The sequence below is a fragment of the Amblyomma maculatum genome, chromosome 9 (assembly GCF_055883805.1).
Source record: "Amblyomma maculatum isolate TAMU_Amacu chromosome 9, ASM5588380v1, whole genome shotgun sequence".
NCBI classification, from domain to species: Eukaryota; Metazoa; Arthropoda; class Arachnida; order Ixodida; family Ixodidae; genus Amblyomma; species Amblyomma maculatum.
The window spans coordinates 49,623,251-49,635,890 of NC_139352.1; the positions used below are offsets into that span (position 1 = coordinate 49,623,251).

General features: G+C 47.9%; 1 protein-coding gene across 1 annotated transcript in view; it reads right to left on the reverse strand.

The window, feature by feature from the left end:
• LOC146179025 (membrane metallo-endopeptidase-like 1) overlaps positions 1-12,640 on the reverse strand; it is an 85,445-nt gene that overhangs the window by 25,189 nt on the left and 47,616 nt on the right. The window contains exon 2 of the mRNA XM_084580097.1: positions 454-503. The gene's annotated coding sequence lies outside the window, so the exon portion shown is untranslated. The remainder of the gene's footprint in view (positions 1-453; positions 504-12,640) is intronic.

The window sequence follows — 12,640 nt, forward strand, 5'->3', positions numbered from 1 at the left end:
TACTGGCAGTAGCTGTTGGCCGAAACTGTATTAAATTGAAATAAGTTAATGGCGCTTAGATGGGTGCCTGAATGGTACTGGCAGTAGCTGTTGGCCGAAACTGTACTGTTCTGGCAGCGGGTGAGTGGCACCGGCCTAGCAGCAGACACTTATGATAAAACTCTAGAAACTATAACCGGTGTCTACTCTTCAGTACGGCAAAAACAGTTAAGCCTGGTAGCTTTCGCGCGTCGAAGCCCAAGGCCTAACTAAACCATGGGTGGAGGAGGGAAACACTCTGCTAATCATAAAGGGAAGGTTAATAGCGCAAAAAAAGACACAAATAGGCCGGTCCTGTGTGTCTATTTGTGAGTGTCTTTTTGCGCTATTAACCTTTCCTTTATGTGAATATGCACCAACTAGCCCAGCAATCAGTTTTAATCGGCTAATCATATCGATCTGCTGCGTGCTCACCTTGCTGCGATTACCAGCGATGTGATCGTTCTCGCTATCGTCGTTGCGACCTGGAAATAAATGGCAGTGAGGTCGTGTTGTTATCGCGGCTTCACAGATCAGAAATTGATCCTAGCAGCTGACACATCTTCTTTTCATCGCGGGCACGTGCTCGGCCTGATTTTTTTTCTTTACGTCCTAATGAATCCTTCTGAATGTCACATAATCCTTTATTTACTTCAAATAATTTTATCCAAAATACTTCATGCCGAATTGGTATTTTTTAAGGGGGACGGAAACCATATTAATATAAATGCACACTTGCAAAAGTACGTTCAACTGACTGCTCCGGTTTAGCCGCTGACACGACTTACTAATGGCGATTTCCACTGGTCGATCGGAGCTAGGCGCCCGAGCCGGCCTAAAGCGCTACAGAGCGAATCAGCCTTGGTCGACCAGCGGAACGTGTAGAGCGCGCGGCGGAAGTAAAGCTGAGCCGGTTTCGAAAGTTGTAGCCGCATCCCAGCGCCAAAATGTTTGCGGTTGATAAATAGGCAGGAGTGCGGCCCTCAGCAACTTGCTTTCTCATTTTTTTAACGCTGCAGACGTTTTTCGATAGACGCACTTCGACATATTCGCGCAAAAAACGGTGACATCCAGCGTCCTCTGCCGATGTATAGTGCCTAGAATATACTGGCTAGTGTGACGAGCGCCCGCGCTTCCCTATGGGCGAGGATGGCGCTATTTGCAATGAAAGCCAATCGTTAGCGGCAGAGGGCGCTGCTTGTCAAGAGGGTGCCACCTGAGCAGACGACGCAGTTTTCTCTCTTCAGAATACGGCAATCTGTTGGTGTTGTGCGTGCGTGTTAAACCTGCTTCTGCGCCTCTTTTGCTTTCACGAAGGTGCAGTAGTTTATTTACGGAGTAGGTGTTTGCTCATGCGAGTCGTTCCGCACTTCTACCTGCTCGGCGACGATTGCATCGGTTTTTTTTTCCTCGTTTTGTGCGCGCGTTCTGTGCTCGCCTGTATCCCTTCTTTTTTTACTGTGTCGCCAGTGGTGAAACGCGGTTCCCGATTGTTGTTTCCCCAGTGCCTCTAACTAAACTGCAGAGAAAAATGCCAAAGTGAAAGCGGTGGTGCACAGAGAAGACTTTCTTTTTTGGCAAACGGGGCTACCGCTAGAACAAGGAGCGTACGTATTACTGCGCTATCTGATGCTACGTAAGTACGCATTCTGTACAATGGGAACGAAGCATCGATAGAAATGACTGAAGGTAAACGGCAACTGCTTTTGTTGGCGAGAAACATTTTTAGAGCATGCACTTATATTCACAAGGATGCAAACCTGGGCGAGTCGGTAACGGTGCTCCATGGCAGTGTGTAGCGCAAAGAGTGTACACAGGCGCTACAGACAGCACCTGTGTTGTGTACCTTTTCTGTGTCCCTCGATTGTCATTTTGCGCTACACATATGTCATATGGATGCAGTTATATATTAGGCGCATGTTTCACCGTAAGCGCGGCATTACCAACGAGCTTCATCGCGATTAACCGGCCGCGTCTCGCGCATATTGCGTATCTGAGAAAAAAAAAAAAAAAAACTTCGTCAGCTTCTTCATTCAAAAGATGGTGACTTCGGCAAAACCTTGTGCAATCGCAGGCCGCGATGTACCTTAATTAGCCGCTGTAAGTAAAGGTTCCTCGTTTGTGTTCTGCTGTTTTTTTTTCTTTTTATTCAAATACCTCACGGGCTCCGATTGGAGTAATATGTGAGGGGGGTTACATAACTGGGGTGCGAAACAGAAGCATGTAGAAGATGGTTATTTTAACATCGTTATTTTCAAACCGTTAACATTATACCCTCCACACCTTGTGCCCAAGACGGCACCAAAAAGGAAGGAAAGAAACATATGCGAGCAGCAACCACCTCGTAAACGCCATAAGCGGGACGCAGGGACTGGACCCGGCGATTCGGGCTCGGAAATCAACGAGGGCTCCTGTTTTCTCGAAGCTGGCTTTCAAGACTGCAACGACTCCTCCGGCTCCAGTGAAGCGGGCATTGTGGGTGAACAGAGTGGCAGCCAGGCTACACTGCAGACACCTAACCACCACGGAGGCCGTCATCCGTTTGAGGACATTCTCATTCCGGTTACATGGATGGGGATACCTTCCGTGGATAACAGCCTAGCTTATGCTTAAGACCCAATAACTTTGAAAAGATGAAGGTTGACCTTGCATTCCAACTTTTTGGAGATGAGGTTATTAAAGGACTTTTTTTGCAATGGCGGCATGTGGAGACTATATACACTCGGGTGCAACCAACAGAAGACTTCGTCACGCTAATCAATCGCCTGATACGAGTAATGACCTCCAGGATAACCAAGCGTGCACTTAAGCCGGGTAGCCCAGACATGCGTTTCTTGGAAGACTTTTTAGGATATCTGGACAAGTGGGAAGAACATGCCAGCATTGCCTTCCACTCGCATTGTCACCTTTGATTAAACATGCATGCTGCCTTCGTTCTATTAAACCGAATCTGTGTTTCGTGACTTGTATTCTTTGAGTTTGAATTCCTCCAAACGCGAAAGCTCTCATGTGCGTTTACCGGGTTAGCGTGTGGCTCACGTACCGATTGAGCTTTCAAGTTCGAGCAATCTGTACAAAGCAATTCGATATTAACATTAGCATGTTAAAACGTTATATCAATCCTAAGCTCCTGAAAGAGCTCTAAAACAAAGTATTAAACGTGAGCCAAAGCAACGCGCAGCTCCCTTTCCAACTCTCAGCAGCGCGGCGCAATGTGCGCGAGAAACCGGCTCGCACCCTCACGCACCACAGCGCCGCTATGCGGCCGCCGGCGGCTTTCATTGCTCTCCGAGCCATCCCAGCCGGCGCGCTCGACACACTAGCCAGTATATTCTAGGCACTATAGCCGATGTCGCTGAAACGGTCAAAACCAGCCAAAAAAATCCAGCAGCATCCGGAAGTGACCGCGTCAGCGACTAGGACTTCCGGCGAGATCCGACTTCGGTCGGCGGATCGAGCTGGAGCGTCCCGAGCTGCCCCAAACGACCAGCGGAATACGCGCAACCTATCTTGGTCGATCAGTGGAAATCGAAATCGTCGTCCCGGAGCAAGGAAACGTGCTCCGTACCGACCAGTGGAAATCGCCATAAGAGGTGGCGTAAGTGCTCCGTGTTGCAGAAAAGCTGTCGTCTGCGTTGTCCCGGTTGTAATGCGAGAATGCGCGCGCGATTTCGTATCAAAATTATGACACGACCGTTTTTTTTAGGCGGAAGCCTTTCTTGCCTCATGATCTTCGTCTGAACGGAAGCTGTGAACGAAACGTGTGAATGGATGTTACGTCATACAATATGCGAAGTCATGCCTAGGGACAAGTGTTCCTAGACCTAGAGATAGGTTTTTAAATCTAAAGAGAGTTCTTTTTAAATCTAGGGATACATTTTCTTCCTCCATGTTTAATCTTACAAAATGATCTAGGGAGTTTAAGCCTGGAGGGAAACAAGAAGACCTAGGGGTAGTTTGTCTCTATAGGTAGTTATCGCGCCACGGCTTTCACATCAAAGTAGAGATGAGCTCGTTCCCAAAGGACGCCAGACAGTGTCGCGATATGTTTGAGTCGCCAGGTAAAAGTAGAGTGGCGCTATGCTCAAACTTTCAATCCAAAGAGTGGCGAAAGCCACAGCCGCCTGATACCAATCCAGTCGCCCTGCCGTGGGGGTGAAGTGGTTGAGGCGCTCGACTACTGTGCCCAAGGATGCGGGATCGAATCCCGGCCATGGCGGCCACTTTTTGATGGAGGCGAAATACAAGGTGCCCGCGTGCTGTGCGATGTCAGCGCACGTTAAAGAACCCCAGGCGGCTGAAATTTCCAGTCCTCCACTACGGCGTCTCTCATAGCCTGAGTCGCCTTGGGACGTTAAACCCCGCAAACCAAACCAAACCATCATAATTCCGCATGTCTACCGTGGATGATAGCGGGATTCCGCGAGTGAGATACAGCGATTGGCGCTCAATTTGAAAGCACCAAAGACTTTAAAACAATTGTCACTCAATTAGGGTGACGTCAAAGATGTGACGTCACTCATCTGCCGTCAACTATGAGGACCAAGCTGGAACGAGTGCGCTCCAACGCCGTAGGGCGGCACTTCTTGCCTTCCGCGAGTGACAGATGCTGCGCCTTTCTTTTCCTGTACACGAATTATGGAACGCCGGTAACTTAGACGCGCTGGACATGGAAGCTAAGGAGAGTTTAGCTGCTGGCGAATGGCACAGAAGACTGGAGAAATTAACTTCTTCTGATCCCGAGGTAGTCAATGATTATCGATACGTATATTCAGGTATGCAGAGCTAAGCCATGCATCTTTCCTTTTTTTCTTCGGTTCCGCTCTTCCTGTGCGTGCGCGTGTGCGTGTGTGTTTATCGGTACATCATTTAAGAAAACATTCTAGTTAATAAAAAGTCGCCACAGTCCGCAGCATTTTCTCTACCCACCTATGATACTTAGTGAGGCTAACAACAAAATCACAAGGCGGCAGCGAATTGATCAGCAATTCTAAGTGAGAACGCTGTTGGTCTATGTTTATGTTTGTTTCATGTTTATGTGTATAATAAGAAGTCTGAACCATTTACTTCCACTCAAGCGTAGCCAAACGGTCACAAAGGAAATCAGAGAAACTTGGGAAGTTTTTCAGATTTCACACTGGACCAATACGAATTCCCACTTGGAGTTATCGAATCGCTCTCCCATACTATTTGCTATATTGAAATTCCGACTACCTCATTTGGTAGAGCTATTTTTCTAGACTCCTTGTGTTAAACAACGGAATTAACATTGTTGTGCAGAAGATTTCGTGGAGCGTTACAAACGGGAAAATCTAAGCATTTTAAAATAGTTTTTAGCTATATCTGCTATAAACGCTAACTTTATTGCGCGAACTTTCCGCGCTGCTTTTCTTATCATATGATACCAGCAGCGAATAATTATGTTTCTGTTGGCGCTACTCATTGTCGTACTCAAGAGTTGTAAGTTTTTGTATGTATGTATGTACCCATTAAATTGTTTTAATGTGGCGGTTTGAGGACGCAGTGCCTGTACTTGGCGTGCTGTTTGAGCCAAGTGGGGCTTCTGCTGTGGCTCTAGGAAGAGAAAATAGAGAAGAAAGAAAAGAAAGAGGGAAAGAAAGACGCGCGCCGCAACAACAGCCGTCGTCCACCACTGAAGCGGTGGCGGGTGCAATGACGGCCTACAACAGATAAAAATTCGGTGGCAGGCTCGCCCCCGCCGCAAGCGGCGGTGACCTACCTGTCCCAGCCCCATCGGGAAGATGAGTTCTCCCCGCACCTGGGACGTCGTTCTCGCGAGCAATGCACGCCTTTCCTGACGCAGCGCGTTTCAACCTCGCGATCAATGCTGAAGTCAGTGTCGTCAAGACACGAGCGTGCGCTTTCACCCTTTATGTGGCGCGCATCGCGACAATCCCGCGCCGTGTGACGAACAGACTCGCGTCCCTTATAGGGACTTTTGTTTGGAATAGCAGGACAGCGCTAGTCGCCCGTCACATCCTACACCTTCCGAGGAGCAGGGGAGGAGGGCCTTTCGTGCATCCCGAAAGTGTCTCGAGTATTCGCGTTAAGGCTGGTGGAGAGGCTATTGGCTGACGAGTCGCACGGTCATTTTCAAAGGCAATTGAGACGATAGCCTTCGAGATTTTCAATCGCGATCGAACTCGAAGGAGTTGTGCTGCTGCTACACGGCAAAACTCGAAGGCTATTTGAAATAGTTCTGGTGTTTGGCGCCAAACTTTTATGGCGCCACTATCGTTGCTTTCGGATTTGCTTGAAGAAATAAAATCGCTCTATAAATGCAAATTAAAATATAACTTGCCTTTTTTTTAGTAACTGCAGGTGTTTAGTCGTTATTCAAGGACAACTTTGTTTTTTTTTTGTTTTTTTTTTTTTTACGCGTTGACGTTCATACGGCTGTGCTTTTCATTGTTTGCTTTTCTCGGCGGCGCATGTTGCAGTGGTAGAGAGTACATGAATAATGCGCCTTAAAAAAGAGCGATCACAGTCGAAGAAAACTACAGAACTGTGTCAAAAATACGACAAAATATCCTGTAGTCCTGTCGTAACCATCATATTTTTCTGTAGTTCTGTAGTACTTTTTTGTAGTTCTGCAGTATTTTAGTAGTATATTTCTCTTGTCTGCAGTTCTGTAGCCCTTTTATATTGTAACTACAGAAATTTCTGATGTTACCACAGGATGCTCTGTTGTCACAACAGGTTTCCCGTCAAAAACCGCACAGAAATTCTGTCGTAACATCAGAAAACGTTCTGTAGTTTTTTCCGACTGGGTATTAGGCTATTTTAAAATTATTACGGACATAACATTTTACCGCGTAAATTAAAGATATAAAATAACGCTTGTCCACGTTTTTGTATCGTAAACGCGCTGTGCACCTGTGTGCGTGACGCTCCTCTGGTCAACGCTAGCAACCTTGCGCGACGTTCGAAAGCCTTCGAGATCTCGATAGAGTTTTGAGCTGTTCCGTTGACTCCATAGACTATCGACTGAATGGCCATTCAAAACGCCCGTTCCCTTATGTATTTTGGAATATCAGTGCGGTGTACTGGGTGGTTTTTGCTTGCCCTATATCGCGGTCAGGACCTCGTGTTATGCACAGTTAGTGACATTGTCTGAATAAATTTTCTTTCCGGTTCTCTTTATTACGGGAGCAGATTATGATCTTCGCTCTTTGTACTCCATCTAAAGTATTAACGTGATAATATTTTTAACGTTTATTCTAACATGTCGCTAAGCAGCCTTCTTGAATAGAGGAAGAAAGATGACCGAACTTAAGGTATGGCCTGAGCGTACATATACTAACAAAAGCTCTGTTAAGCAGGCATGATTAAGCACGGGTAATAGGCTCGGCTACTGAACCACAGTTCTTGGGTTTGACCCGACAGCGGTGGCAACATTTCGATCGAGGCGAAACGCAAAGCGCGAATTCCGTGCCCATTAAAGACCTCAGGGTGGTGTTATTTCAAAGCCCTTCACTATGGCATCTCTTTCTCTCTTTCTTTCATTCACGTCTTCGTTCTCTGACATCACGGTTCCGGTGCGCAAAGAAGTGTGACAAATAAGGCGCCTTTCCTATAAAGAAAATTGCAATTTAGAAGCATGGTTTTGTATGATTTAGCAATGTTGTACACAATTCGCGCCAGTACTGTTCTCGATAAGCTTAACGGTCGTGCTGAGAAATGTTACTGGGCTCCAGTACTACTGGTCAGATGACTGCATACCCCACTTTATCAGAACGACAATACGGCCGAGTGCAAAATACCCTAGCCTCAGATTACAAACAAAAGAGAGATTAGCTAGAGCTACCAGATTATTTCCTAGAACATAGAAGACTGTCCGACTTTTGATGGACGATGGGTTTATTCTTTCTAGTAAAACAGCATGAACCTCCTTCCTGGAATCAGTAACAAAGCGTGCGTACAATATCATCAGGCGGCGCCAAGATCCCACTCGTTCCCGGCGAACGAGGTCAGAGTTCTTCCTCTGATGTTGTTGCGACTATAGGAAGAAAGAAAAGAAAATTCACGGTACTGTTATGGCTTTGCAGCTGAGCTACTCCCCTGATGGGGCTGGTACAGGTGGGTCACCACCGCTTGCGGCGGGGGCTAGCCTGGCACCGAAGTTTTATCTGTTCTAGGCCGTCATTGCACACGCCATCGCTGGTGGTGGACGACGGCTGTTGTTGCGGCGCGCGTCTTTCTTTCCCTCTTCCTTTTCTTTCTTATCTATATTCTCTTCTATCTGCACGAGGCAGCGGAGGTGGCTCAGTTACAGAGCCAGTAGCAGGCCCGCGCATTTTCTTTTCTTCCTTCCTACAGCCACAACAACAACCCTCGGTGCCTCGTGTGGCTGTAGAAAGAAGGAAAAGAAAATGCACGGGCCTGCTACTGGCTCTGTAGCTGAGCCACCTCCGCTGCCTCGTGCGGACAGAAGAAAAAATAGACAAGAAAGAAAGAAAAGATGAGGGAGATAAAGACGCGCGCCGCAACAACAGCCGTCGTCCACCACCGAATTAGTGGCGGGTGCAATGACGGCCTACAACAGATAAAAATCGGTGGCTGGCTAGCCCCCGCCGCAAGCGGCGTTGGCCTACCGTCCCAGACCTGTAGGGCTAGGAGCTGCCACCCTTCACCACCTCCCTCGGTGCCTTGTGCAGACAGAGGAGGAAATTGAGAAGAAAGAAAAGAAAAAGAAGAGGGAGAGAGAAAGACGTGCGTCGCAACAGCCGTCGTTCGTCACCGAAGCGGTGGCGAGTGCAATGACAGCCTACAACAGGTACAGCCGCCGGTGGCAGGCAAGCCCCCGCTGCAAACTGCGGGGGCTCACCGTTCACAGCACTGTAGGGCCAGGAGCAGTCACCCTCCCACGGTTCCCTGCTTCCTTTGATGTTCTGTTTTACAAACAACATGAAATATATGATACGCTCATTTCTGAACCGCCTGCAATGTCAACCTTTCTAATATGACTATAAGTACCATCCCGCTCCGCATATGGAGGACGTACGTGTTGGAACGTCTTCGAAAGCTAATTGCGGAAACTCGAAAAATCAGCATTTTCCTTTAACCACTGGCAAAAATTTATGATAGTGCTTTAACCCCGGAATACTTCGCGATGTACTCTATACAATGATTCAATGCAAGCTATACGTGCCATTCATACGGGTTGTATTCCTGCAGAACCACAGAGTAATCTATACGAAGCTCTGACCAAACTACGTCTCCACACTGTTGCACTGAGGTCGGTTTCTTGTTACGCTGGAATCCCAAGCAATAAGTTAGGTCATAGCCTCACCTCTGAACTTAAGCACCGGGCGCCTGGGATTCATTGACCTTATCCACCCACGCGGGATGCTAGTCGAGGGCGGTGGCAGGTTGCGAGTTGAGCGTCCGCGCTATAGGAGCCGCCATCGTCGAAACGATGCAAACGCACCGGTGGCAGAGGCAAAACGCAGGTTGTGGTTGAAACATTTTATTGCCATTTAACAAACAGTGGGGGCGAAGCCCCCTGCATGGCACTTGGATGCTCCCTTACTATGTGGGAGACACCCTTATAAATCAAAAGAAAGTCCCTGAAGAGCAATCCTCCTCATAGCACTGGAGATAATCTTCCGTTCTGGACTTGAAGTGCTCTTCATGAGAGACTCCCAGTAGGATTCTGCGATGTTCGGTGATGGGGGATGAGGAAAGGTGGGGCATGTAAGAAGGATGTGTATGAAGTATCCTGGTTTGCCGCAGAGTCTGCATGATGAGGAAAACTGGTCTGGGTATCGGACATGTAGAAGTGTAGGGTATGGAGCCGCCCGAGTCTGCAAACTTCGCCAGTGTGCGGCCTGCGCTATGGTGAGAGAGGAGGCTGGGGGTGTATATTCCCTTCGTTTGTCCCGGTAGTACAAGAGAATATCACGGAAAGAGAGAAGGCGTTCCCCGGCCTGTAGAGAGGGCTCCGTTTCACTAGCCCGGAATGTAAGACCTCGGGCTAGGGAATTAACCTCTTCGTTGCCAGGGAGGCCGGCATGTGCTGGCGTCCAAATGAGGCTTATGGTGGGCTGGGGCTGCCAGAAGCGTAATATGCGAGCAGCGGTGCGGGATATATAGCCGTTGGCATAATTTAGAATCGCAGATTTGGAGTCAGAGTGAGTGAGTGAAAAACTTTATTAAGTATATTTAAGGGAGGGGGATGGTAGGTGGGGTCCCTAGTCCGGGACTCTAGCGGCTGCCGCTGCTACCCGCGCACGTGTCACGATGGCCCGTTGGGCCTCTAGTCCAGAGCTGGATAGGGCAGCCTCCCACCCCTCAATTGTTGGCACTGCATTCGGATCATCTGGAGGATTGTGTGGGCAGGTCCACACCATGTGGTGCAGGCCTGCCTTTTCCCCGCAATATTTGCATTTGGGGTCGCAGAACCCGGGGTGTATTGTGTTTAAACGGGCTGGTGTGTTATATGTACCTGTCTGTAGGCGTCGCCATCTAACTTCCTCCGCTTTGGAGAGCCCCTTGGCTGGGGGTGGATATTTTCTGCGAGAGAGTCTGCAGTGCTGTAACCTCTCCGCATACGTCGCCAGAGGGCCGGGATAGGGCGGTGTGGAGGATGGAGGGGTCGAGTCCCGGGGGAGGAGAGCTCGGGCAGCGGCATGGGCGCACTCGTTCCCTTCCACGCCTTGATGTCCCGGTGTCCAGACGAGGCATTTGTCTTGTTCGGGGTGTCCATAATTTTTCAATATTCTGGCAGCCTGGGGACATATTCGCCCTTTGATGTAGTTGCGGTAGGCAGCCATATATAGTCTGTTATTATATAGGCGCAGGTGGTATGCGTGGCGGCTAAAGCAATGGCCACCTCCTTCGCCATTTCTATATTGTCATCGCAGATGGTGAGGGCATCAACCAGTTGTTGTTGGTGAATCACAACCGCTAGATAATTTTTTGTGGCAGATGCCCCCTAGCGGCGAATCCGAGGCAAAACGCCGGTTGCGCTGGGCCCAATAAAAATATAATTACGAGGGACTTTAGCGACTAGAGTAGTGAAAGCCGAAAGCCTGAGTGCCGCATTCTGCTACGCAACTGGCACTGATTAGTAATTAACTAACTAATAATTAATAAGTTATTAAATAGCTAATTTAACAGTTAGTATTCAAGTAGGTAAATAACGAACTACTAAATAATTATTTAATTGTTACTTAGTTCATTAGCGATTTACCTAATTAGTCATCAATTGATACTTAATCAATTCATTCATTTATTAGTAATTGAGCATGAATTGACATATATCTATATAAGACACACATTCGCGCATACTGTGGTGGTGGTGCGCTGTGATTGGTCGAGACCTCAATGACGTAATCCTACCTCAGCCAATCAGAACACCGCAAAAGCGGGACACATTTTGTCCATGACAGCCTGAGCCATTAAAGGCTTTCGCCTTAATATAATTTCCAAAATGCAGAAGCATGCGGTACAATACATTTATGCTCGCAGGTTCATTTCGAAACGAGCCACACGCAGTTGAAAGCATTTATTTGCGAGAAAAGTATCTGCCCAAGTGACGTACACCCTCTTCCCACCCGTCAGAACCGTAGGCGGAGAGAGCGGCGGCAAATGCGAGCGGCCACCGTAAGTACCGCATGCCGTTAGGAAGTTTTTGAAAGTGAAAAAAAGCAGCTTGATTGGCTAATACTGTGTAAAGGAGCTGTGCGACGGTATCGGCTACTAAGGATTGTGCGAGTTCTACAGTCACAACTGTAGAACTTACTACTGGTAGCGAAACTGTTAGCTATCAGGCCGGTGACAGTTGCTACTTGAAGCCGAAGCATTCAGGAATGTTTTTTATTGTGCTTTCGTTGGGTGATTTTTTGTATGTTTCTTTAATGAATTTGTTAACGCGATTACAGTGAAAATGTGGTCGCGCTGGGGTTTCGTTAGGTCTCTTCGTTGTGAATGTACAGCCTCGTCCTTTTCTAGCTGGAACTCGCTCACCGCCTTCAAAGCGCTATTGCGTTCGACCGGGCCACACAATAAAGCTAAGTGGCAGGCCATGCGAAGCAGCACATCCGGGTTCCTGTGGGCTTACATCGATTTCCTTCGATATGTGGCTGTTTCGTACGTAATGTTGATTTGAAAGCAGTGTCTGTGTTATAGCTAGAAGTGGACGACCCTGCACATATATGTGCATTCATACAGTGGCTAAACCTATAGGTTTAGCAGTTTTAGCAGGTTATCAGGTTTAGCAGTAAACCATAGGTTTAGCAATAGGTTTAGCCACTGCTGTCACAATACTCATGCGCAAATGCGTCATTTTTGTGCGTGCGATGTGGAGACTGATGCTTTGTTTGAATAAAGTATGCAATTCGTGCCGAATATTTTGTGTTGCTGCCTGGGAGCGATCGATCGCGGGTGCTAGTTTTACTAACGCGCTTTTTGTGTCAGAACCGATACGCACGAGATGTACGTGGGTGCTCAACAAAATATGCGGAAGCGCTGAGTGAGAGCAGCACGCGACAAGTACAATAAAACGAAGCCCAGCGGTACAAGTAAGGTATAGGCATCCAAAACGCTCCCGCTGCCATAACGGATTGGATTGGCTTGTTGCGGCAAGAGTGGCTTGCGC